Genomic DNA, 25,042 nt, shown 5'->3' on the forward strand with positions numbered 1-25,042 from the left:
ATGAATGCCTTTTCAATTTTCAGCAGTTTAAAATGGAGTGGACACTTCTTTTTGGGATTTTATTTTTTATTTATTTTTTTTTAGAATTGTATAATTAATAAGTGTTTTTTTTATGACAGTATACACTCAAAAAATGGCTCGTTGGATGAACTCAATTCAATTATGAGCAGGATTTCCATCTAATAAATATATGTAGCCCCAAATCAAATAAAACACATTAATGGAAGACAATGTAATTTAATTTAGTTGGGACTACATATATTTATTAGATGGAAATCCAATCCAATGAGTCAGTTTTTTGAGTGTATCACACAAACATATGACTCATTGGATGAACTCAATTGAATTATGAGCAGGATTTCCATCTAATAAATATATGCAGTCCCAACTAAATTAAATTAAAATTATATTTGAGCCTCGAGGACCAGGATTGGGAAATCCTGTTCTAGTACAACCATGTTCTTAGTCAGAGGCCGCCTTAGCCTCTGATCATGGTTTCTTGGAGGAATTTCTAGAATATACTGTGGGGCCAAAAAGTATTTAGTCAGTCCCTGATTGTGCAAGTTCTCCTACTTAGAAAGATGAGAGAGGTCTGTAATTTTCATCATAGCTACACTTCAACTGTGAGAGACAAGATGAGAAAAAAAAAAATCCAGGAAATCACATTGTAGGAATTTTAAAGAATTTATTTGTAAATTATGGTGGAAAATAAGTATTTGGTCAATAACAAAAGTTCAGCTCAGTACTTTGTAACATAATCTTTGTTGGCAATGACAGAGATCAAACATTTCCTGTAAGTCTTCACCAGGTTTGCACACACTGTAGCTGGTATTTTGGCCCATTCCTCCATGCAGATCTCCTCTACAGCAGTGATGATTTGGGGCTGTCGCTGCGCAACACAGACTTTCAACTCCCTCAACAAATTTTCTATGGGGTTGAGGCCTGGAGACTGGCTTGGCCACTCCAAAACTTTGAAATGCTTTTTACGGAGCCACTCCTTCATTGTCCAAGCAGTGTGTTTGGGATCATTATCATCCTGGCAGACCCAGCCACGTTGCATCTTCAATGTTTTCACTGATGGAAGGAGGTTTTGGCTTAAAATATCACGATACATGGCCACGTTCATTCTTCCCTTAACATGGATCAGTCGTCCTGTCCCCTTTGCGGAAAAACAGCCCCAAAGTATGATGTTTCCACCCGCATGCTTCACAGTAGGTATGGTGTTCTTAGGATGCAACTCAGCATTCTTCTTCCTCCAAACACGACGAGTTTTTACCAAAATGTTCTATTTTGGTTTCATCTGACCACATGATATTCTCCCAATCCTCTTCTGGATCATCCATATGCTCTCTGGCAAACTTCAGACAGGCCTGGACATGTACTGGCTTAAGCAGGGGGACACGACTGGCACTGCAGGATTTGAGTCCCTCTCTGCATAGTGTGTAGCCTTTGTTACGTTGGTCCCAGCTCTGCAGGTCATTCATCAGGTCCCTCCGTGTAGTTCTTTGATTTTTGTTCACCATTCTCATGATCATTTTGACCCCACGGGATGAGATCTTGCATGGAGACCCAGATCGAGGGAGATCAATGGTCTTGTATGGCTTCCATTTTCTTACAATTGCTCCCACAGTTGATTTATTCACACCAACCTGCTTGACTGTTGTAGATTCACTCTTCCCAGCCTAGTGCACATCTACAATTTTCTTCCTTGTGTCCTTTGACAGCTCTTTGGTCTTGGCCATGGTTGAGTTTGGAGTCTGACTGTTTGAGGCTGTGGATAGGTGTCTTTTATACAGATAAGTTCCAACAGGTGCTGTTAATACAGGTAACAGGTGGAGGACAGAAAAGCTTCTTAAAGAAGTTACAGGTCTGTGAGAGCCAGAAATCTTGCTTGTTTGTGGGTGACCAAATACTTATTTTCCACCATAATTTACAAATAAATTCTTTAAAAATCCTACAATGTGATTTTCTGGATTTTTTTTCCTCATTTGTCTCTCATAATTTAAGCGTACCTATGTTGAAATAACAGACCTCTCTCATCTTTCTAAGTAGGAGAACTTGCACAATCAGGGGCTGACTAAATACTTTTTGGCCCCGCTGCAGCTATTGTCCACGGTCTCTTTATAAACAAGGGGAGCGGCAACAGTTTTATAAGGGGCTCTCACATGCACTAAATGAACATCCAGATTTTCTATGAGAACAATGACCAAAAAGGCTTGGACTACAACACACACAGATGGAGTGTCGCTTCCTTCTCTGCTCATGTCACCACTACATCTTTATGTAGAAAATGCTTACAGACTGCTGTATTAATATTTAAAATGTTATGGCACCATTATAGAGTTGCTAACAAAAATATGAAGATTATTTTTTTTTAAAAAAGTGTAAATGTAATTGTAACACTGCAGTCTGCTTTTGGAATATGCTGACTGGGAAGACAGGCCTACTGATGGCATGAGGGCTGGAGGCTGGCCATGCATCCCAGAATGCAGGATGACCCACTGCTGCGGCACAATTGCTTGCGTGATCATTTCAATAATGGACTGTGTTTTTCATGTTATTCTGGTTTTCTGTTTCCTGTTTCTTCGGCTTATAAAAACTTTGTAAAACTTTGTAAAAACCTTGTAACTGTTAGAATGGCCCAAGCAGAGGGTCACCACCCTGAGTCTGGTCTGCTTGAGGTTTCTTTCTCAGTATCATCAGAGGGAGTTTTTCCTTACCACTGTCACCTGTGTGCTTACTCTAGGGGTTGGTAAGGTTAGACCTTACTCATGTAACATGCCTCTGAGGCAGCTTTGTTGTGTTTTGGTGTTATATAAATTAAATAAATTGCAATTGAATTAACTGTGTAGCTGCAGCTAACTGGAGCAGCAATAATCCTGAAGCATTGAGTAATAAGACATTATGACTCCTTGTAAAGTATACAATTTGTTCTCAAAATATGGCTGGTATGTCCAAATAAAAAAAGCTTTACTAATGTCACGTTAAATTTTGATGTAGGAATTTTCATCACATCTCACATTTTGCCTTTTTGCCTTTAGGTACATACAGAAGGTTTTCAGCTCCATGAATTCAAATATTTCATCAAATCGTAATCCATCTGACAGCTATCAGAGATTGTAGGTCTCGTTGTGTGTCACGGCTTTCTCATAACCATGATAAATTTTACTGTTATAATTCTTAGACTATTATATGTCACCATTAATGACAGTACATTCTTGCACTGACAAATAAACAAAATAAAACCAGTACTACTGTTTCAAAATCCCCCCCCAAAAACCCTGATATCTAAAATGAAAATTGCTACATCACACACCAATGACATGTTACAAAATAAATATTTTATAATAAAATCCACTTTGCAGTGCTTATGTTCATTAAACTTTGATAACTAGGGAAATGGAATTACAAGACACAGCTACAACTAATAAAATGAATAATGAATGTGTGAGATTTACACTATGTGAATGAATGAGCATGGACAACTGTTTATAGTTTTGGCACTGCCATGGCAGCACCAAAATTGTTGGGTTGGCTTTGATTCCCGGTCATGCCACCTGTGTCCTTGGATGAGACACTTCATCTGCACTGTCCCATTCCACGGTGCTGTAAATGGATACTGGCCTTAGCTGCGGAAGTAACTTGAGATAAACTGCTGTACTGTCATTTGCATTTGCCACTCAACCCCAGAATCTGGCGTTGAGTGGCAGCAACAGTGAGCCTCATTGCCTTCGTAGGACTTGTTTTTAATGGTTTGTGTCCACTTTAGATATCAGACATTAGCCTGTGTTTTGATATCTGCGGCATCTTTTGGAAAAGAAAAAGTCAATTTGTTGGATAAACAGAAGCAAAGCTGCCTGTCATCTTAATGACCTTGATGAGTGATGATTATCAGTAGCTTGAATGAATGAATGAATTTATTTGCCACACAGACTCAACAATAACAAAAAACTGACACACAAGACAATTCCACAGTGACATGTGTGACCAAAAGGGGGTGAGCAGAATCAAATCAAATCAAATCAATTTCATTTATATAGCGCCAAATCACAACAAACAGTTGCCCCAAGGTGCTTTATATTATAAGGCAAAAGCCATACAATAATTACAGAAAAACCCCAACGGTCAAAACGACCCCCTGTGAGCAAGCACTTGGCGACAGTGGGAAGGAAAAACTCCCTTTTAACAGGAAGAAACCTCCAGCAGAACCAGGCTCAGGGAGAAAGCAAAGCTTTCAGAAGCTCAGAAGCAAAGCTCATAAACGCCCACCCCTTATATACATACATCCTTCAAGGTCAAGCATTGCTCAAGCGTTTCTGGCCAGGTTCAGGCCACTCAAATAACCAAAGGATACGAACACAGTTTAACGAGGTTACACGCGTTTTGTTTTACATGTAATTAGTATGTGCAGCTATTACACACATGGTGGTGTTTATACTGACAGAGTTGAAACATTTGCTCCGAGTGTTCCGAGAAAGACCAGGATGTGAACATTACTCGTTGATACAACGCAACGTTTCTAAATACATCTTAAGTTTGTTCGTGTTTGTGTCTGTGAGCGTTCAACGTCTGGATTCATCATTCATGTTGGTTCTGTTTGGTCATGAATATTACAGTTTTCTCCATTCACGTCAAACATCGAATTACTTTTATGATGTGAAATTTTAAACAAATGCTCTCGAAGACATGCTTGATCTGGTGTAAAAGGAAAAGCTCACCACATGTACACACGCACACACACACACACAAAGAGTTCCAGCGATTTCACGTTTATGTGTACTCATCACTACTGCACATGCGCAAAATATGTCCAAAAATCTGCAGAGGTCTGACTAATGACAAGGTGATTCACTTTTCGGGTATAGCAGCCAGCTGTACTGACGTGTTTCAAGCTCTGCTGTGCAACCCTGAAGAAAAATAACCATGTGAGCTATACTTAAACACCAAGGGTCAAGCAGAGAACGCAATACTGGCACCTTATATGTTTGACCCGGTTCATGCAAATTCATTCTTTGTGATTCACTGGTACCATAATATATGATTCTGTTTAGGGTTGGGACGGCTAATGAAAATCATTAGTCATCAAGTGACTGATGTTGACAATAAACAAAGTCATGAGGTGAAATCTGAGCAGTCAAAGTCCAAGCTGAGTTGAATCTTAAAGAGCAGCTATAGAAGTACAAGTTGCAAACATGCCATTAACACAGAATAAAACAGTTGTTTTGAAGAAAATAGTGATGTTCATGACATAAAGAACCAACGTGACTCCAGACAATGAACTTCAGTGATCACAGACATAAACACTAGCAAACTTAAGATGTATTTAGAAAAGTGGCGTAACTACATAGGGACAATATTTGTTGTACTACTACACTGTAGATTCAAGATATTTATTTGCAGCCATGAAGTGGAGGGAGTGCTGGGTGCTGGTGAATGCTGACCTGTGTTGGTTCCTGCTCGACCTCGGTCCTCGGTGAAGCAATCTCCTTTTAATAGCTCTGCAGGAAAGTCTGAATTAGGAGACAACTAATCAACTTGTCAAGTACTAGCAAGTTGTAGTCTACTCTTGCCACTAGTCATCCCAACCCTAGTTCTGTGTGGCCTTGACATTTGATCAATTCTGTCCAAAATGGAACTACTTTATTCTTGACTAGTACACAACCCTTCTACCAAATTTAATCCACACTGGCTGAAAACCACATGACCAATAGAACAGAGATATATGGTTTCATATGAGCATTATATTATACTAAGTATTGGTCTGTGACCTTAACTGATTTTTCTCGAAATTAAATCACTTTTCCTTATCTGACCTGTAATGATTCCATCAGGTTTGTCCCAAACTGGATCAAAACTCTTGAAATAATTTAGATCAGGTATGGAAACACAGGACTTAAAACAATACTCCCAAATGCGGTACCTCTACAAGCACACTGGGTGGTGCAAGGTATCAGATATGACAGTAGGATCTGTGGACCTAATAGATATTGTCAGTAACTGGTTTGATTCCAAGGAGGAGTCAATGTCAGACCATCGACAACTCCACTTCATATTGAAGGCAGGAATTACAGAACCAGTAACTTATAGAAACCTAAGGGGGACAGACTGTGTGGGTGTTTTTTATGTACATCACCATCTGCTGTCAGCCATGTGCTCATGTGTGTGTGTGGGGGGGGGGACCCGCACCCCCGGTGTGAGTCAGGTGTGCGCGCGTCCCCAGTTCTGCTTGCTGTCATCCATGTGTGTTCTGTCTGGTGTGTGTAGATGTAGGTATGCGCTTCCAGTTGGTCTCGGAGTCGTACGCATGCGTGTGGGTCCTCCGTTGTTGTCTCTTCCCCTTGTCTGTGTGATCAGGTCATGGTCTGTCATTCGTGGCAGCCTTAGTCCATATTTGTAGTCTGTCTGTCTGTCCATCTGTCTTGTTCTCTGTCCAAGATGTGTCCCGCTTGGTGTGGATACTTCGGGCTCTTAGTTCCTTGCTGTGATCTGTTGTATTTTGGTTTTGGTTCATGGTTTTGTTGTGATCGTCTTGTATGTTTATTATCATGGACGTTTAATGCTTTTCGTTAATGTTTACCTCTGAGGTTGTTTTTTTATTTCCATATGTTTATTTCTCTTCGTCTGCGGTGTTGGTTGGTTTTTGTTTAATATTTTTCCTACTCACCCGTTGTTGACCGTGTTATCTCTCCTCTTTGCTGGCTACTTGTGGACAGCCTTCTCACTGAGTCAAATAATCTCAGACTGTACACCCAAGGGTATGCAGATGATTTAGTTGTCTTTATTCAGGGATTCTGTTCGAGGACTGTTTCAGAAATCATGCAGAATGCTCTCAGGACAGTAGAGAAGTGGTGTGTGTCCAACAGTCTGTCTGTGAATCCACACAAAACAGTTATAGTCCTCTTCATAAATAAGAGAGGTATTGGCGGTAATAAGGCGGTATCGAGCTAAGACTATCTGAGTCAGTTAAGTTCCTTGGTGTCTATTTAAATAACATGGTCAGGGTCAGTCATGGTCAGAACTGGCTGTGAACACAACCTCACCTCTAATCACTTGTGTTACAGACGGATCATTGATCGGGGGAAAGTCGGAGCTGGAGTGTTAATACAATACGACGGCCTGACACAGGAAAAGAGCTTCGCGCTGGGCAGATACACCACCGTCTTTCAGGCTGAGGTGTTTGCTGTCATTTAGTGTGTGGAGCCTCAATTTTAGGGGTGAAAGAGTTTATATTTCCTCAGATAGTCAGGGCCACTCTTCTCATCAGCTTTAGTGTGGGACTGTGTCCAGGCACTTAACACACTGGAGAACGGACCAACTCGCATAGTCAGGGAGCTCAACTAAATTTGTGGGTCCAGAGCCCGTTGTAGGTAGAGGTGTCAACTGCTGTGCAGAAGACCGCCCTCCAGAACTGGATCAGGAAGCAGCTCCACAGACGATGGCAGCACTCAAGTAACTGCAGGCAGGCAAGACAGCTCGTAGACGGACCAAACCTAAGGATTTTCCAGGGACCTGGTGGGTCTGCCTAGAAGTATAAGAAGTACAGTGGTTGGGACTCTCACTGGTCACAACCTCTTGAACAGACATAGAATGGGAATGAGACTCCAACAGGTCAGTACATGTACAGCCTGTGGGGAGGAACCTGAGACGTCTCTCCATTTTTTGGGACAGTGTCCAGCATGGGGTAGACTGAGGCAGAGGTTTCTGGGTTCCTTTATCTTGGAACATGACCAGATTAGGAAACTAAAGTTAAGAAATCAGGTATCCTTTATCAACGGTACAAAAAGGTTTAATTAAAAAGGTTGATTTTGGGAAACAATGGGCTCATTTGTGGCCTATGCTCTGCTGGGCTGATAGTTCACCCCTCTTTCCTAACCTAACCAAAGGTATCAGTTCACAGTTCAAATCCAAGAAATGCTTATGTGGTCGCTAGTTTGAAACCTCTCACATTATTATCGGTGCACAATTTTAAACAATAAAGTGGAAGCAGCACTGAATGGCAACTACATCATTCTCATCATGAAGACATGAGCCACACTATGGCTTGTCCTTTGTTTGCTTGGCATGCGATATACAAAATTTTAACACTTGATAAAATTAGACAAATATCAGTCCCTCAATCCATAGCCTGAACAAGAACTTGAGCCTTTAGCAGCAACAAGCAGGCAGCATTACAACAACAGCAAACAATTAAGCCCCCTAATGCTTTTAGTGTTGAGTAAGTTTTCTGTTTAAATACTCAAGGTCAACTCTCTCTGGTTTCAGCCGGCACTCTGTTCAGCCACAGGTTTTTGTCCCTGTGGAACTCATAAGGCAAACTGACTATTTGGTGGAGTACACAGACACATTTGTTTGTGGTGGAACCATAAAGTCAAATTTAAAAGAAGACACCAGACTAAAGTATTAAAAGCAAACAGCAACTTGTAGCTTGTGTTTGCAAAGAGTTAAAATGTCTGACCTTTGAAACTGCCCTACCAAAGACACACACACACACACACACACACACACACACACACACACACACACACACACACACACACACACACACACACACACACACACACACACACAGTCTAAAATAGCGGCAGCACAAAAACACAAAGTGGTGGTACTGTGTTAAATAAAACTTTTGGTAGAAGCTATTAGTCACCCCTGAGTGCTAATCCTCAACACAACAGGGACCCTAATTAACCAATCAAAATAATCTTGGGGAAGGAATTTAATGCCAGCGGCTTTATTACCAACAGCAAAGAAGCCGGGTTTGATTGCGAGCTGTCTCATCGTAACACGCTCAATTTATGCCTACCAACCGTTGGGGTGTTTGAAGTTGTGTCCATGTTTCTGAAACTCATCAGCTTACAAATGGCCCTTCCTTGCAGCTCCCCACCACACACACACACACACACACACACACACACACACACACACACACACACACACACACACACACACACACACACACACACCTTTGCCCGGATGGTTACAGTTCTCTTGAACGAAACAACACAGGTTCACAAATGAGGGAAAAAAGGTCAACTTCACCCCTGTCCTTCCTCTTCAGTACCCCTCCATCCTTATATTCTGTGTGGAAAGGGAGAAATGTTGACCTAGCGTGTTACACACAAAGCCGTGCCAGGACCTCTTATCTCTATCTGCTGCTGCTGAGACTCATAATCTATTGTTGGCTCGGCCTGCGGTATTAAAATGCATTACTAGAGGAAATAGGTGCTGCTATTAATGAGTGTTCAAAATCAGCTCAAAAACACCCTCAGCGAAAAGAAGAATATTTTTGATTAGTACTGCAACTACACAAAGTTGTCTTGAGTCATTGCCTGGACCTCTCACTTCTATTAAGTTATATTCCTACCAGGCTGCTCAAGGAAGCCCTACCATTAATTAATGCTTCGATCTTAAATATGATCAATCTGTCTTTATTAGTTGGCTATGTACCACAGGCTTTTAAGGTGGCAGTAATTAAACCATTACTTAAAAAGCCATCACTTGACCCAGCTATCTTAGCTAATTATAGGCCAATCTCCAACCTTCCTTTTCTCTCAAAAATTCTTGAAAGGGTAGTTTGTAAAACAGCTAACTGATCATCTGCAGAGGAATGGTCTATTTGAAGAGTTTCAGTCAGGTTTTAGAATTCATCATAGTACAGAAACAGCATTAGTGAAGGTTACAAATGATCTTCTTATGGCCTCAGACAGTGGACTCATCTCTGTGCTTGTTCTGTTAGACCTCAGTGCTGCTTTTGATACTGTTGACCATAAAATTTTATTACAGAGATTAGAGCATGCCATAGGTATTAAAGGCACTGCGCTGCGGTGGTTTGAATCATATTTATCTAATAGATTACAATTTGTTCATGTAAATGGGGAATCTTCTTCACGGACTAAGGTTAATTATGGAGTTCCACAAGGTTCTGTGCTAGGACCAGTTTTATTCACTTTATACATGTTTCCCTTAGGCAGTATTATTAGAAAGCATTGCTTAAATTTTCATTGTTACGCAGATGATACCCAGCTTTATCGATCCATGAAGCCAGAGGACACACACCAATTAGCTAAACTGCAGGATTGTCTTACAGACATAAAGACATGGATGACCTCTAATTTCCTGCTTTTAAACTCAGATAAAACTGAAGTTATTGTACTTGACCCCACAAATCTTAGAAACATGGTGTCTAACCAGATCCTTACTCTGGATGGCATTACCCTGACCTCTAGCAATACTGTGAGAAATCTTGGAGTCATTTTTGATCAGGATATGTCGTTCAATGCGCATATTAAACAAATATGTAGGACTGCTTTTTTGCATTTGCACAATATCTCTAAAATTAGAAAGGTCTTGTCTCACAGTGATGCTGAAAAACTAATTCATGCATTTATTTCCTCTAGGCTGGACTATTGTAATTCATTATTATCAGGTTGTCCTAAAAGTTCCCTGAAAAGCCTTCAGTTAATTCAAAATGCTGCAGCTAAAGTACTGACGGGGACTAGAAGGAGAGAGCATATTTCACCCCATATTGGCCTCTCTTCATTGGCTTCCTGTTAATTCTAGAATAGAATTTAAAATTCTTCTTCTTACTTATAAGGTTTTGAATAATCAGGTCCCATCTTATCTTAGGGACCTCATAATACCATATCACCCCAATAGAGCGCTTCGCTCTCAGACTGCAGGCTTACTTGTAGTTCCTAGGGTTTGTAAGAGTAGAATGGGAGGCAGAGCCTTCAGTTTTCAGGCTCCTCTCCTGTGGAACCAGCCCCAATTCGGATCAGGGAGACAGACACCCTCTCTACTTTTAAGATTAGGCTTAAAACTTTCCTTTTTGCTAAAGCTTATAGTTAGGGCTGGATCAGGTGACCCTGAACCATCCCTTAGTTATGCTGCTATAGACTTAGACTGCTGGGGGTTCCCATGATGCACTGAGTGTTCTTTCTCTTTTTGCTCTGTTATGCACCACTCTGCATTTAATCATTAGTGATTGATCTCTGCTCCCCTCCACAGCATGTCTTTTTCCTGGTTCTCTCCCTCAGCCCCAACCAGTCCCAGCAGAAGACTGCCCCTCCCTGAGCCTGGTTCTGCTGGAGGTTTCTTCCTGTTAAAAGGGAGTTTTTCCTTCCCACTGTTGCCAAGTGCTTGCTCACAGGGGGTCGTTTTGACCATTGGGGTTTTTCCGTAATTATTGTATGGCTTTGCCTTACAATATAAAGCGCCTTGGGGCAACTGTTTGTTGTGATTTGGCGCTATATAAATAAAATTGATTTGATTTGATTTATTAAGTCACAATACTGGTGGGGAAGGACTCTCATCAAAACTAAATTCTTGAGAAATGTTAGCAAAGTACAGAACTCTACTGCCTGTGAACATGTTAGCATATGTTTGTTTAAGCTGGTGTTCCAGTGGACTCATTGTTCTTATTGGTTAATCCGTGCTTTGTTCTTTCTCTGAGATCCAGGGTTCATCATGAAGACGGTATTACAAGTTGTGAAGTGCTTGGCCAGCGAGGAGCCATCAGTATCATGAGGTTCCTTGGCTGTGCTCTAGGGAGGAGCAGAATTGTGGAATTCATGTTTTGTTTTGTTTTTTGCACTGATCAAACTAAATCACTTCCAGGTGTGACTGTTCTGCACGGGGATGTGCGAGGTCTAAGTGGGAGCAATTTGAACTGCAGGAATTGCTTACAGGACATGGGGGCATCGTGGGAATGGAGGGTTGGAGATGCCTTGGGGTTGGGGTGAAAACTGGAGAATATCCTATTTGAATGATTGATCTGGCATCAACACAATCACTGACTCACAAATTGTAATCCATTTTACTGAGAGTCTACTCTTAACTTCCTGGTTGTATTTTCAGCCATTGGTCATTGTGGTCACTTTACTCTATGTGTACGTGGTTGTTTAACTGTAATGTTTCTGTTAGACAGTTCCTTGCTATGCTTTTTTTAAATTTTGTTATTATGGCCAAACCAGATGGCCACCCCACTGAGTCTGGTCTGCATGAGGTTTCTTCCTATATTCAAAAAATACCACAGGGAGTTTAACTTTACCACTGTCACCAGTGTGACTGCGCATGAGGTGAATGTTTAAATGTTGTTCATGTGTAGGAATGTTGTTCATTCCTTGTCAACTGCAGAATAATAACAGTGGAAAACAGACCTTGTGTATTATATCACTTTGCATCAATCCCTTCACGGTTCCACTCTCCCATGAAGCTACAAGCAACAGCATAGTTTCTCCAATGTCAGCCACAGAAATCTGTAACTCTACCAGAGATGTCATGGTTGTGTTGGTGTCTTCCCTCACTGCTTTCTTTGCACACTCTGTCAGTTGTTGAGGAACCCCTACTGTAGGCACATTTGTCATACAGTACCATACTATTTCTTAATGACGGATGCAAATGAAGCCCAAGACATTTTCAGTGACTTGGAAATGTTCATGTGTCCATTTACTCACTTGTCTAAGAACATCCGGCTGTAAAATTAAGACTTTAGTAGTATTACATTTGAAAGGTTACTTGTTGTACCGATCCACTATTTAAGCATTAATAGTTTTATTAATTTCATGTTAAAGGCATTTGCTTTCACCATGACAATAAAGAACCTATTTTCAATATTTTTGTAACACAAAGCTTAATTATTTTATTTGCAAAAAAAACAAACAAACATATGTATGTATCGTCCTGAAGGTGTATATATTTTCTATATGTTGGTTAATCTCAAAATGTGGATATTGTGTTGTGATTTAAAAAAAGCTTTCTTTCTTAATCTTGACATATGACTCACACGTCAGAGTCAGAGACAGAGCAAGCCACAGCGACAGAGGCCTAGAACTCCCTCCTAAGATGGATGCAGTGGCCTGTGCCCTCTTGCCCTTAATCCTTCCAGCACATGACCCAGCTAACAGTATCACAGGCTGCTTTGAGGGGACCTGCTGCTGTGCGTGTGTAGTGTGAAACAATGTAACGAGAGAACACGTGGATCCATTTTTCCCTCACCACAACGCTGAACTACACCACATGACATCTGAACCATGGGACTGATTTCAATGTGCACTCGCTACACAACAGAAGGTCTGGCACGGGGCTTGCCGGATTAGACCTGTAAATCCGTGGATTACACATACACCTATATTCTCAGTGAAAACTCAAAGTAACGTTCAAATATGTGTTGCTAGCATGAACGAAGCTAATGACTGACAGAAACAGCAATGGAAACAACAGCATTTGTGGTCTCAACAAAGCTGGATGTTTCTCACAGCCCACCTAATCTCGCTAATGATCGTGTAGAGGAAACAATTACATCAAACAGCCACATGAATTGCCTTATGTACCACCATGTCTTTCCAGGTTGAACTCATTATATCCATATGTTCTGTCATAGCTGCATGGCTAATATTTAGAGTACTGTCAACACTTCGAAGCATAGTTTCAAGCATTTCTGAGTTATGGCTGTTGCCATAACTCAGAAAAATACAGAGTCCTGCAAGGGTCCATGTTAGGCCCCCCTGCTTTTCTCCCTATACCACCCTTAGGGCAGATATTGCGACGCAATGGAATAACTTTTAATTGTTATGCTGACGACACTCAGCTGTACATGCCATATCTGCGAGTAATCTCACAATTCACACTTCACACTTCAGTCAGGTATGTTCAGCATTTTTAGAACTGACATGCAGCAGACTTGGCTAATTGGATGTGTGCAGAATGGGGAACATTACAGAAAGGTGTAGTAGTGTGAATCCCTGAAGACCAGAGTTGGAAAAAAAATACTGCACGCTATTTTTAGGCAAAGAACAAGTTTGGTCATTATAAAGTAGAACTGGCTGATGACAAAGCTTCTTATTTTTGATTTTCATCAGAGTCATATAAAAGAAAGAAAAGCTTGTACTGCTGTGCTCCCCCATTTAAAACTCTGAGGTGATTCCATCTCTATTGAAGTTCAATTAAGTCAGTGAAAATTCACACACTTAATTTAATCTTTATTTAACCTGGTTAGTCCCATTGAGATTGAGATCTGTTTTGCAAGGGAGACCTGGGCAATTATAAAGTTTCCAATTCACCTAACCTGCCTGTCTTTAAATGTGGGAGGAAACCGGAGCATGAAAACACGGGGAGACCATGCAAGCTCCACACAAAAAGACCACAGGTGGGAATCGATCCCATGACCTTCTTGCTGTGAGGCAGCGGTGCTAACCACTAAGCCACCATGCTGCCCAAAAAACTGAACATGGATGAAAGCAGTGAACCAACACACAAAGATACTCATGGTAGGTCTGAAAGAGTGAAAACTTTCAGTGGCTGTGACTGAAGAAACTACATAGGTGCAATAGATGAAAAAAAAAATCTGATACAAATCCCTACTTCACAAATATAGTTTTAGGCTTGTAAAAAGCCTAAAAAAATGTCCCACTAAAATGCATTTACTAAACAGACAGGCAGACAGACACATAGATAATAAATGTGTCCATCCCCTCCAGGATATTAACGTGATAATTCAAAAACAATAAATGCCAACAGTGTGCCAACTAGTGACTCACCAGATCAGAAGAGCATACAATGAGGACAAACTCATTAAAAGAAAAAAGAAGAAACAGATTTTTCCCATGAGTCATGGCCAGGCTGTTAAACTGATAGCCCCACCTCCTTCTGTAAAACAACTCCAAGCAGCTCAAGTGCAATATTTGACAATGTCTGAATATAAATGCAATTTTGCAATGTTGGATTATAAGAACAATATTCAACATCTGATTATAAATACAACACCTGGTACTGTGTAATTTGAACAATGATTACACATCTGATAGCAAAATTATTTTGAAATCTATAATCTCTTACTATACAACCTTATCTTTATGCCAACATGCTAAACTATATTTCATTTTGTTGTGACATACAATGACAATAAAGTTTGTATCTACAGTACATCTGTAAAGTATTCAGATTTCCACATTTTGAGTTACAGTCTTATTCCCTAATGGAGCAAATTAACTTTTTTCCCCTTAGAAATTCTACTTACAACACCCCATAATGACAACATAAATAAGTTTTTTTTTCAAATTTTTGCACATGTATAAAAAAAAAAAAAGAAAGAAATCACATGTACATAAGTATTCGCACCCTTTGGTCAATACTTTGTTGATGCATCTTTGACAGCAATTACAGCTTCACGTCTTCTTGAATATGATGCCACAAGCTTGGTGCACCTATCTTTGGGCAGTTTTGCCCATTCCTCTTTGCAGCACCTCTCAAGCTCCATCAGATTGGACGGGGAGCGTCAGCGCACAGACATTTTCAGATCTCTCCAGAGATGTTCAATCGGATTCAGGTCTGGCCCCAGTCTAAGGTTAAGAGAGCTCTGAAGCAGGTTTTCATCCAGAATGTCTCTGTACATTGGTATATTCATCTTTCCCTCAATCCTGACTGGTCTCCCAGTTCCTGCCACTGAAAAACATCCACACAGCATGATGCTGCCACCACCATGCTTCACTGTAGGTATTGTGCCTGGTTTCCTCCAAACATGATGTCTGGCATTCACGCCAAAGAGTCTCATCAAACCAGAGAATTTTGTTTCTCATGGTCTGAGAGTTCTTCAGGTGCATTTTGGCAAACTCCACGCGGGCTGCCATGTGCCTTTTACTAAGGAGTGGCTTCAGTCTGGCCACTCTACCATACAGGCCTGATTGGTGGATTGCTGCAGAGATGGTTGTTCTTCTGGAAAGTTCTCTTCTCTCACAGAGGAATGCTGGAGCTCTGACAGAGTGATCATTGGGTTCTTGGTCACCTCCCACACTAAGGCCCTCCTCCCCCCGTTCATACAGTTTAGATGGGCAGCCAGCTCTAGGAAAAGTCTAGATGAATTCAAACTTCTTCCATTTACAAATGATCAGTGGTGGGCACAGTTCCGATAATCTGATAACCGATAATTATCGAAGATAATGTTTTCATTATCGGATTATCTTTTTAGATAACTTTAAAAACCATTATCGGACTAATTATCTTGCGATAAATTTTTGTCTGATAATTTCTAGACCGATAACGTGGTAAATAAACCTGAACAGCTATAAATATTTATAAAACTTAAAATCAGTTGAGCACTTACCTGTTAAATGTTTAGTAGCTGATGTGGAATTCTACCCTCTGCAAAACAGAGAAGAGCTGCTTTAAAGGTGCGTTTACACATAAGCAAGACGCGTTACGAATGTCATTTTTCTGTCAATAATGACACATTCCTGACATTCTTAATGTGACTTAACGCATCTGAATAGGTTTCTTAATAGTGCGTGTTGGTGCGTGATATTCTTGATATTCGTGGAGCATGTTTTTGCCTGTCAAAAAAATCTTCCACGAATGTCACACCACCCTCATTTCGTCTCACGTCGTGGAGGTCGCAACTGAGCGTATTGATCCATCTTGATGAGTATTGATCCTTAATAGAACGTGACAACGTTCGTAGAGGTTCCTGTGATGGTTCTTGGAGCCCAAACTGTCACGCGTTATTACGAAGTGACACGGAAACTGTCAAGTTTCAACATGACTTGTAACGCAGCGTCACATTTCACTGCGCACCACGACAAATCGGTTTTCTGTCACGTGAGCACAATTAAACTCGGCTCCAAGTGTCGTTCCACAGTTCCTGCTGAAGCTCCTCAGGATGCTCCTGCAGGTGTTCCACCTGCTATAAAAAAGGATGAGCGGGAGAACGAGTCTGAGCCAGAGGAACCAGAGGAGCGAGACTCACGTGCAGCCAGACATCTCTGCACCTCCTCCAGTCCAGCGGAGGAAGAAGCGTGCGCACAATTAAACCCTGCTGCATCGCATTCAGTTTGATTGCTGACACCAAGTCGGCCTGAAAAGTCTAATTTCAGTGCTCTTCAGCGCACTCCTGCAGGTGTTCCACCTGCTGCATGTGCCGGATGTTTGGGAAAATGCGAGAGAGGAGAGCCACATGAAGCCACACATCTGGCTCTGTCTGTCTCCTCCTCCTCCTCTCTGCGCCACTCCATGGCACAGAGCCCAACTACGCATGCAGTCACAAAGTTCTTCTGAAAAACTGGAGCGATCTGAATTCAGTTGGATGAATATGGGTGTGTGTGTGTGGAGACAATTCACCTCGTTCACAACGTGACAGAACGTAACGATGCACTGTTACGCATAATAGCCCACAACAACATGGAACATTATTCTTGACCGTGTGTAATGGTTCCTGATAATTCTCCAGCAACATGTGCCATTAATTGTAACGTGTGGCAACAGGTTGCAGCAGTTCCTGAGGACACCTGACGCCTCTGCCCCGAATCATCACATTTGTGATCAGTGGCCAAGAATGTATACTTCGTGGCATTCATGACTTGTCGTCGTTATGTGTAAACGCAGCATAAGAAGAAACCACTCTATCCTCTGCAGGCAAAGGAGAACTGGTCTTAAGGTTTTAGTGTAGATATATGCTGTGCCCAGCAGTGCATTATGGGTAGGATAGGGTAATCTCAGTATGTTCACGACATGAGAAATGCATTTGAAACACTCTGATCAGGCTCTACAGACAGCAGCATTAAACTCTAGTGCCTAAAACACTCGTGAATATATTCTCTGGGTTTATAGACGTTGTTATTGTGTTTGCATTTAATAAATTCCACGCATCTTAAATGTAACAGACATGGATTCTCTGGAATTTTGTTTTGGCAAGTTTTCAAGGTCTCGACTGCCATCTACTGGCCAGTAGTGTTCAATCGCCCTACTGACATATCCCATAATCCCTTGTGTGCCAGAGAGTTGCTGCAGTCATACAACATATAGAGAATCAAATCAAAATCAAATCAAATCAAATCAATTTTATTTATATAGCGCCAAATCGCAACAAACAGTTGCCCCAAGGCGCTTTATATTGCAAGGCAAAAGCCATACAATAATTACAGAAAAACCCCAACGGTCAAAACGACCCCCTATGAGCAAGCACGTGGCGACAGTGGAAAGGAAAAACTCCCTTTTAACAGGAAGAAACCTCCAGCAGAACCAGGCTCAGGGAGGGACAGTCTTCTGCTGGGACTGGTTGGGGCTGAGGGGAGAGAATCAGGAAAAAGACATGCTGTGGAGGGGAGCAGAGATCAATCACTAATGATTAAATGCAGAGTGGTGCATACAGAGCAAAAGGAGGGTGAATAAAAAGAAACACTCAGTGCATCATGGGAACCCCCCAGCAGTCTAAGTCTATAGCAGCATAACTAAGGGATGGTTCAGGGTCACCTGATCCAGCCCTAACTATAAGCTTTAGCAAAAAGGAAAGTTTTAAGCCTAATCTTAAAAGTAGAGAGGGTGTCTGTCTCCCTGATCCGAATTGGGAGCTGGTTCCACAGGAGAGGAGCCTGAAAGCTGAAGGCTCTGCCTCCCATTCTACTCTTACAAACCCTATGAACTACAAGTAAGCCTGCAGTCTGAGAGCGAAGCGCTCTATTGGGGTGATATGGTACTATGAGGTCCCTAAGATAAGATGGGACCTGATTATTCAAAACCTTATAAGTAAGAAGAAGAATTTTAAATTCTATTCTAGAATTAACAGGAAGCCAATGAAGAGAGGCCAATATGGGTGAAATATGCTCTCTCCTTCTAGTCCCCGTCAGTACTCTAGCTGCAGCATTTTGAATTAACTGAAGGCTTTTCAGGGAACTTTTAGGACAACCTGATAATAATGAATTACGATAGTCCAGCCTAGAGGAAATAAATGCATGAATTTGTTTTTCAGCATCACTCTGAGACAAGATCTTTGAAGGACATATCCTGATCAAAAATCTCACTGTTTGTGCTCCTTGCCAGCAGTACCAGATCCGACAGTCGGGGACGGTGATCACCTGGAAATTCGGGACTTGGCGGCTCCAGTATTCACCAGGTTCTGTGGCGGTGGAAATCGTGTGGTCCCGGCTCTTCTCAGGACAGACGTCTTCTATCCTCGAGCCTGCTCAAACGTCACCTTGGTGTATTGACTGCTATCAGATTCTGTGATTGTCTGTATAATCGTTGTGCACATTCACAACATTAAATTGTTACCTTTTGGCTCATCTATTGACCGTTCATTTGCGCCCCCTGTTGTGGGTCCGTGTCACTACACTTTCCCCAACAGTAATCTATTAGATAAATATGATTCAAACCACCGCAGCGCAATGCCTTTAATACCTATGGCATGCTCTAATCTCTGTAATAAAATTTTATGGTCAACAGTATCAAAAGCAGCACTGAGGTCTAACAGAACAAGCACAGAGATGAGTCCACTGTCTGAGGCCAAAAGAAGATCATTTGTAACCTTCACTAATGCTGTTTCTGTACTATGATGAATTCTAAACCCTGACTGAAACTCTTCAAATAGACCATTCCTCTGCAGATGATCAGTTAGCTGTTTTACAACTACCCTTTCAAGAATTTTTGAGAGAAAAGGAAGGTTGGAGATTGGCCTATAATTAGCTAAGATAGCTGGGTCAAGTGATGGCTTTTTAAGTAATGGTTTAATTACTGCCACCTTAAAAGCCTGTGGTACATAGCCAACTAATAAAGATAGATTGATCATATTTAAGATCGAAGCATTAATTAATGGTAGGGCTTCCTTGAGCAGCCTGGTAGGAATGGGGTCTAATAGACATGTTGATGGTTTGGAGGAAGTAACTAATGAAAATAACTCAGACAGAACTATCGGAGGAGAAAGAGTCTAACCAAATACCGGCATCACTGAAAGCAGACCAAGAGAACGATATGTCTTTGGGATGGTTATGAGTAATTTTTCTGTAATAGTTAAAATTTATTAGCAAAGAAAGTCATGAAAGTCATTACTAGTTAAAGTTAAAGGAATACTCGGCTCAATAGAGCTCTGACTCTTTGTCAGCCTGGCTACAGTGCTGAAAAGAAACCTGGGGTTGTTCTTATTTTCTTCAATAAGTGATGAGTAGTAAGATGTCCTAGCTTTACGGAGGGCTTTTGTTATAGAGCAACAGACTCTTTTTCCAGGCTAAGTGAAGATCTTCTAATTAGTGAGACGCCATTTTCCTCTCCAACTTACGGGTTATCTGCTTTAAGCTGCGAGTTTGTGAGTTATACCACAGAGTCAGGCATTTCCTGATTTAAGGCTCTCTTTTTCAGAGAAGCTACAGCATCCAAAGTTGTCCTCAATGAGGATGTAAAACTACTGACGAGATAATCTATCTCACTCACAGAGTTTAGGTAGCTACTCTGCCCTGTGTTGGTATATGGCATTGGAATGGCATCTGTTCTATCAGTATTCATTTTATTTATACACCAAACCATAACTCAGCAGGGCTTTATTTTCCAAGACCTCTGCCTGACGGGAGCATTGTGACTGGGTAGAGAGCTGGGCTTTGTGGCTGCTCTCAGCTTGCGTCTGTGGTGGAAGCCATGTACTAAACAAGAGCTTCCAGCAGGGGGCAGGATGTTCAAAGACAGAAGTGCGGGCTCATTGTTTGGGTCTGTTGTCTCTTTGATGCTACCAGAAGCGATTGTGGTGTTACAACTCAAATTCAGTTTATTAGTAGTTGCAAATGTACCAGAGACAATACTGGAATTTATCGGTTATTGGTTATCTGTAACTTCCGATACATTTTTGGGTGGTTTATCGTTTTATCTTTATCAAAGGTAACTTTTCAGTTATCTGATTATCTGTTATCGAAGTTAATTTTTTGGTTATCTGTGCCCACCACTGCAAATGATGGAGGCTACTGTGATCTCAGTGAAGGTCTCACTGGGACCTTCAAAGGGGCAGAAATGTTTCTGTACCCTTCCGCAGATTTGTGTCTCGAGCCAATCATGTCTTGAAGGTCCACAGAGAATTCTGTTGACGTCATGCTTGGTTTGTGCTCTGACTTGCACTGTCAACTGTGAAACCTTATATGTAGACAGGTGTGTGCCTTTCCAAATCATGTCCAAACAACTGAATTTATCCCCGGTGGACTCCAATTAAGCTGTATAAACATCTCAAGGATAATCAGTGGAAACAGGATGCACCTGAGCTCAATTTTGAACTTCATGGCAATGGCTGTGAATACTTATGTACACGTGATTTCTTAGGGTTTTTTTTATTAATAAATCAGCAAAAATCTAAAAAAAAAACATGTTTTACATTGTCATTGTGGTGTATTGTGCATAGAGGTTTTAAGAAAAAAATTAATTTCATCCCTTTTTGGGCCTTTCACACTGGAAGTGTTGACGGCATTAGAAGCATTGCCAATTGGTCTAAAAAGCATTATTTTCAATGAGATGAGGTAAAAGCGATACTTTGCCGGGAGCACGCGTTGCTGCTTGTCGCCAATCCAACTTTCACCGCTGTGAGCTGTGACGTAGCTTCGTGGTGTCCAACAGAAACGACGCAATCAGGCCCAAAACACGGAAGACTGCAGTGCAGAAACCACGGATCTGTATAAAACACTGTGTTACAGTAGTGTTCAGAATAATAGTAGTGCTATGTGACTAAAAAGATTAATCCAGGTTTTGAGTATATTTCTTATTGTTACATGGGAACAAGGTACCAGTAGATTCAGTAGATTCTCACAAATCCAACAAGACCAAGCATTCATGATATGCACACTCTTAAGGCTATGAAATTGGGCTATTAGTAAAAAAAAGTAGAAAAGGGGGTGTTTACAATAATAGTTGTGTGGCATTCAGTCAGTGAGTTCATCAATTTTGTGGAACAAACAGGTGTGAATCAGGTGTCCCCTATTTAAGGATGAAGCCAGCACCTGTTGAACATGCTTTTCTCTTTGAAAGCCTTAAGAAAATGGGACGTTCAAGACATTGTTCAGAAGAACAGCGTAGTTTGATTAAAAAGTTGATTGGAGAGGAGAAAACTTATACGCAGGTGCAAAAAACTATAGGCTCTGATCTCCAATGCTTTAAAATGGACAAAAAAACCAGAGACGCGTGGAAGAAAATGGAAAACAACCATCAAAATGGATAGAAGAATAACCAGAATGGCAAAGGCTCACCCATTGATCAGCACCAGGATGATCAAAGACAGTCTGGAGTTACCTGTAAGTGCTGTGACAGTTAGAAGACACCTGTGTGAAGCTAATTTATTTGCAAGAATCCCCTGCAAAGTCCCTCTGTTAAATGAAAGACGTGTAGAAGGTTACAATTTGCCAAAGAACACATCAACTGGCCTAAAGAGAAATGGAGGAATATTTTGTGGACTGATGAGAGTAAAATTGTTCTTTTTGGGTCCAAGGGCCGCAGACAGTTTGTGAGACGACCCCCAAACTCTGAATTCAAGCCACAGTTCACAGTGAAGACAGTGAAGCATGGTGGTGCAAGCATCATGATATGGGCATGTTTCTCCTACTATGGTGTTGGGCCTATATATCGCATACCAGGTATCATGGATCAGTTTGGATATGTCAAAATACTTGAAGAGGTCATGTTGCCTTATGCTGAAGAGGACATGCCTTTGAAATGTGTTTCAACAAGACAATGACCCCAAGCACACTAGTAAACGAGCAAAATCTTGGTTCCAAACCAACAAAATTAATGTCTATTAATTAATGTCTACTGTGAAGAAATCATGAAAAACTGTGGTTATACAACTAAATACTAGTTTAGTGATTCACAGGATTGCTAAAAAAGCAGTTTGAACAGAATAGTTTTGAGTTTGTAGCGTCAACAGCAGATGCTACTATTATTGTGAACACCCCCTTTTCTACTTTTTTTTACTAATAGCCCAATTTCATAGCCTTAAGAGTGTGCATATCATGAATGCTTGGTCTTGTTGGATTTGTGAGAATCTATTGAATCTACTGGTATCTTGTTTCCCATGTAACAATAAGAAATATCAAAAATAGTGAATGATTTTGTTATATAAACAAAAATGCTAAATATTGGTAGGGACTATTTTGCCATCCCAAAAATATTGGTTGTGACTTGTCCCTATGGTCCATATGCAAACCTACGCCCCTGAGAAATATACTCCAAACCTGGATTAATCATTTTAGTCACATAGCACTACTATTATTCCGAACACTAGTGTATATACAGATCAGTGGCAGAAACGTGTCACAGAACTGCTCATTTATACACAGCAGTTTTCTGAACAAAATCCTTGCAAATGTTTTTTTTTTACCTCAAAATTAATTTCTGATCACTGTAAAAAATGTTTCTTACATTAGAACACTTGTAATTAAAATAGTAAAAAATAAAAGATTCTTTAGAAACCTTTCTTCATCTGTAAATTATAAACAACTTATCTGTTGTTTCAGATGAGATGATTTCTTGTTTAACATACTTGGACATTTATTTTTAGACAAATAAAACAGCCTGGAAATTAATGTGTTCATTTTTAAGTCTGATAGATTATTCATATCTCATTTCAACCAGAAAAAAACAGGCACTGTAAATAAATTCTATTTATAAATTATTATAAATGCAACAGGAGATGATTTAACAATGATGGCAGTGTGATTCTAAATTATGTGACATAAACCTCATGATGAAATCATTTTTTTAAAATTGAGCCATTTCAACTTGTAATTACATCAGAATATGTGATTGCCTTTAAAGTTGTGAACAAGACAGAGTAATTTCTAAAATATGAATTTGATTAGTGATTGTGAATGTTTTAAAATTGTGCACAATAGGGGCAGGGCTGTGCAAATGTCTTTTGACTGAACTTTGACTTCATGGACATTTTTAATGATCCATTCATTTAATGTTAAAATATAAAATGAAACAGCTTTTTAAAAAATAATAAAATAGTAGCTGTTTAAAGAGCCTTTGTTTTATTTAGAAGCATAGAAGCAGGTGTTGGTTTGCTGAACTCTCGGGACATTTAACCATATGAAGGTCTCTTCTGCAGCTTTGACCTCTGGTGGAGTTTTTGAAAACACCTTTGTCCCATTTTGAAGAGCAGAGATGTTTTCTTCTGGCTGGACTTCATGGTGATCAGCTCATCACTAGATGTTCTTGAAGTGCGTTTGAATTTAGTTTGCCTGCACAGCAAATGTTCCTGATTGTGGGACAAAGAAGAAAAAATTCTTGAAATATAAAGAAACACTAAACACTTTAATGACCTGAGGTCAGGAATGAGAATGGGAGGAACATAGTAGCCAGTAAACCAGTAATGATCAGTATTCATATTTATATTTGCAAACTGTTTTGTTTTTTCACTTTTGATACTCTGTGTGTTTCTTACCCTGTGTGCTGCTATACAATGCTGCTGGAAGCTCAATTTCCCTGAGGGAGTCTTCCCAAGGGATCAATAAAGTTCTATTCAATCTAATCTAATCCAATCTGTTTAATAATTCATGTTTTTATGCTAAAGCATGCTGCACACTTGGAGAATTATGTGCATGCATTAATTTGTGCTTGTGATCTTTTCGGGTCTGTGCATAAACAGACGCTCAATCAACTATTTTTCAGATCCAAATTTCTTTTATCAAAGCTATTTTTGGTGAGGACGCTCTTGAGGCCTCATATCGTACATGCTGCTTTCTTTGTGTCTAAATGCAGGCAGCAGCACTGAGAGGAATTCATCGTGACAAGTGCTCTGTTGCTGTTCCACTGACTGAGGTGGAGGGGAAGAAGGGTCAGGTTGCTGGGGTCACTTCTGATGCTGTGGGCAAAATGGCATTTCCCTCTGACTTTTCACTCATCACTTCAAATAGATGCATCACCTCTCCCCACCAGGAGGAGGCACCACAAAGTCTGAAACTTGTCATTTTTGTAAAGGATGTGTGTTCAGCTCATGTTTCATTGCTTTAACATTATAGCAGGCACCTGCACGCATTTATTCGATCAGCGTGCTTGCGGCAGAACGACTGTCTGATCCTGCTGCCAGCTGATGTCGGGAGCAGAATTTACCAGTGCTGCACAAAAACTCAGTACATCAGGGAGAAAATATTTTACAGAAACACATTCATCAAATCACTTGGTAAGTTTCTCCTCGATGAAATCCTACGTTATTGCGTACGAGGTCTGTCAATAAAGTAGAGGTCCTTTTTATTTTTTTCAAAACTATATGGATTTCATTCATATGTTTTTACGTCAGACATGCTTGAACCCT

At 40.6% G+C, this 25,042-nt stretch overlaps 1 protein-coding gene across 2 annotated transcripts in view; it reads right to left on the reverse strand.

The window, feature by feature from the left end:
* Window positions 1-25,042, reverse strand: part of slc20a2 (solute carrier family 20 member 2) — a 156,115-nt gene that overhangs the window by 90,133 nt on the left and 40,940 nt on the right. The window lies entirely within an intron of this gene.

The sequence above is a fragment of the Thalassophryne amazonica genome, chromosome 5 (assembly GCF_902500255.1).
Source record: "Thalassophryne amazonica chromosome 5, fThaAma1.1, whole genome shotgun sequence".
In the NCBI taxonomy this organism is placed as follows: Eukaryota; Metazoa; Chordata; class Actinopteri; order Batrachoidiformes; family Batrachoididae; genus Thalassophryne; species Thalassophryne amazonica.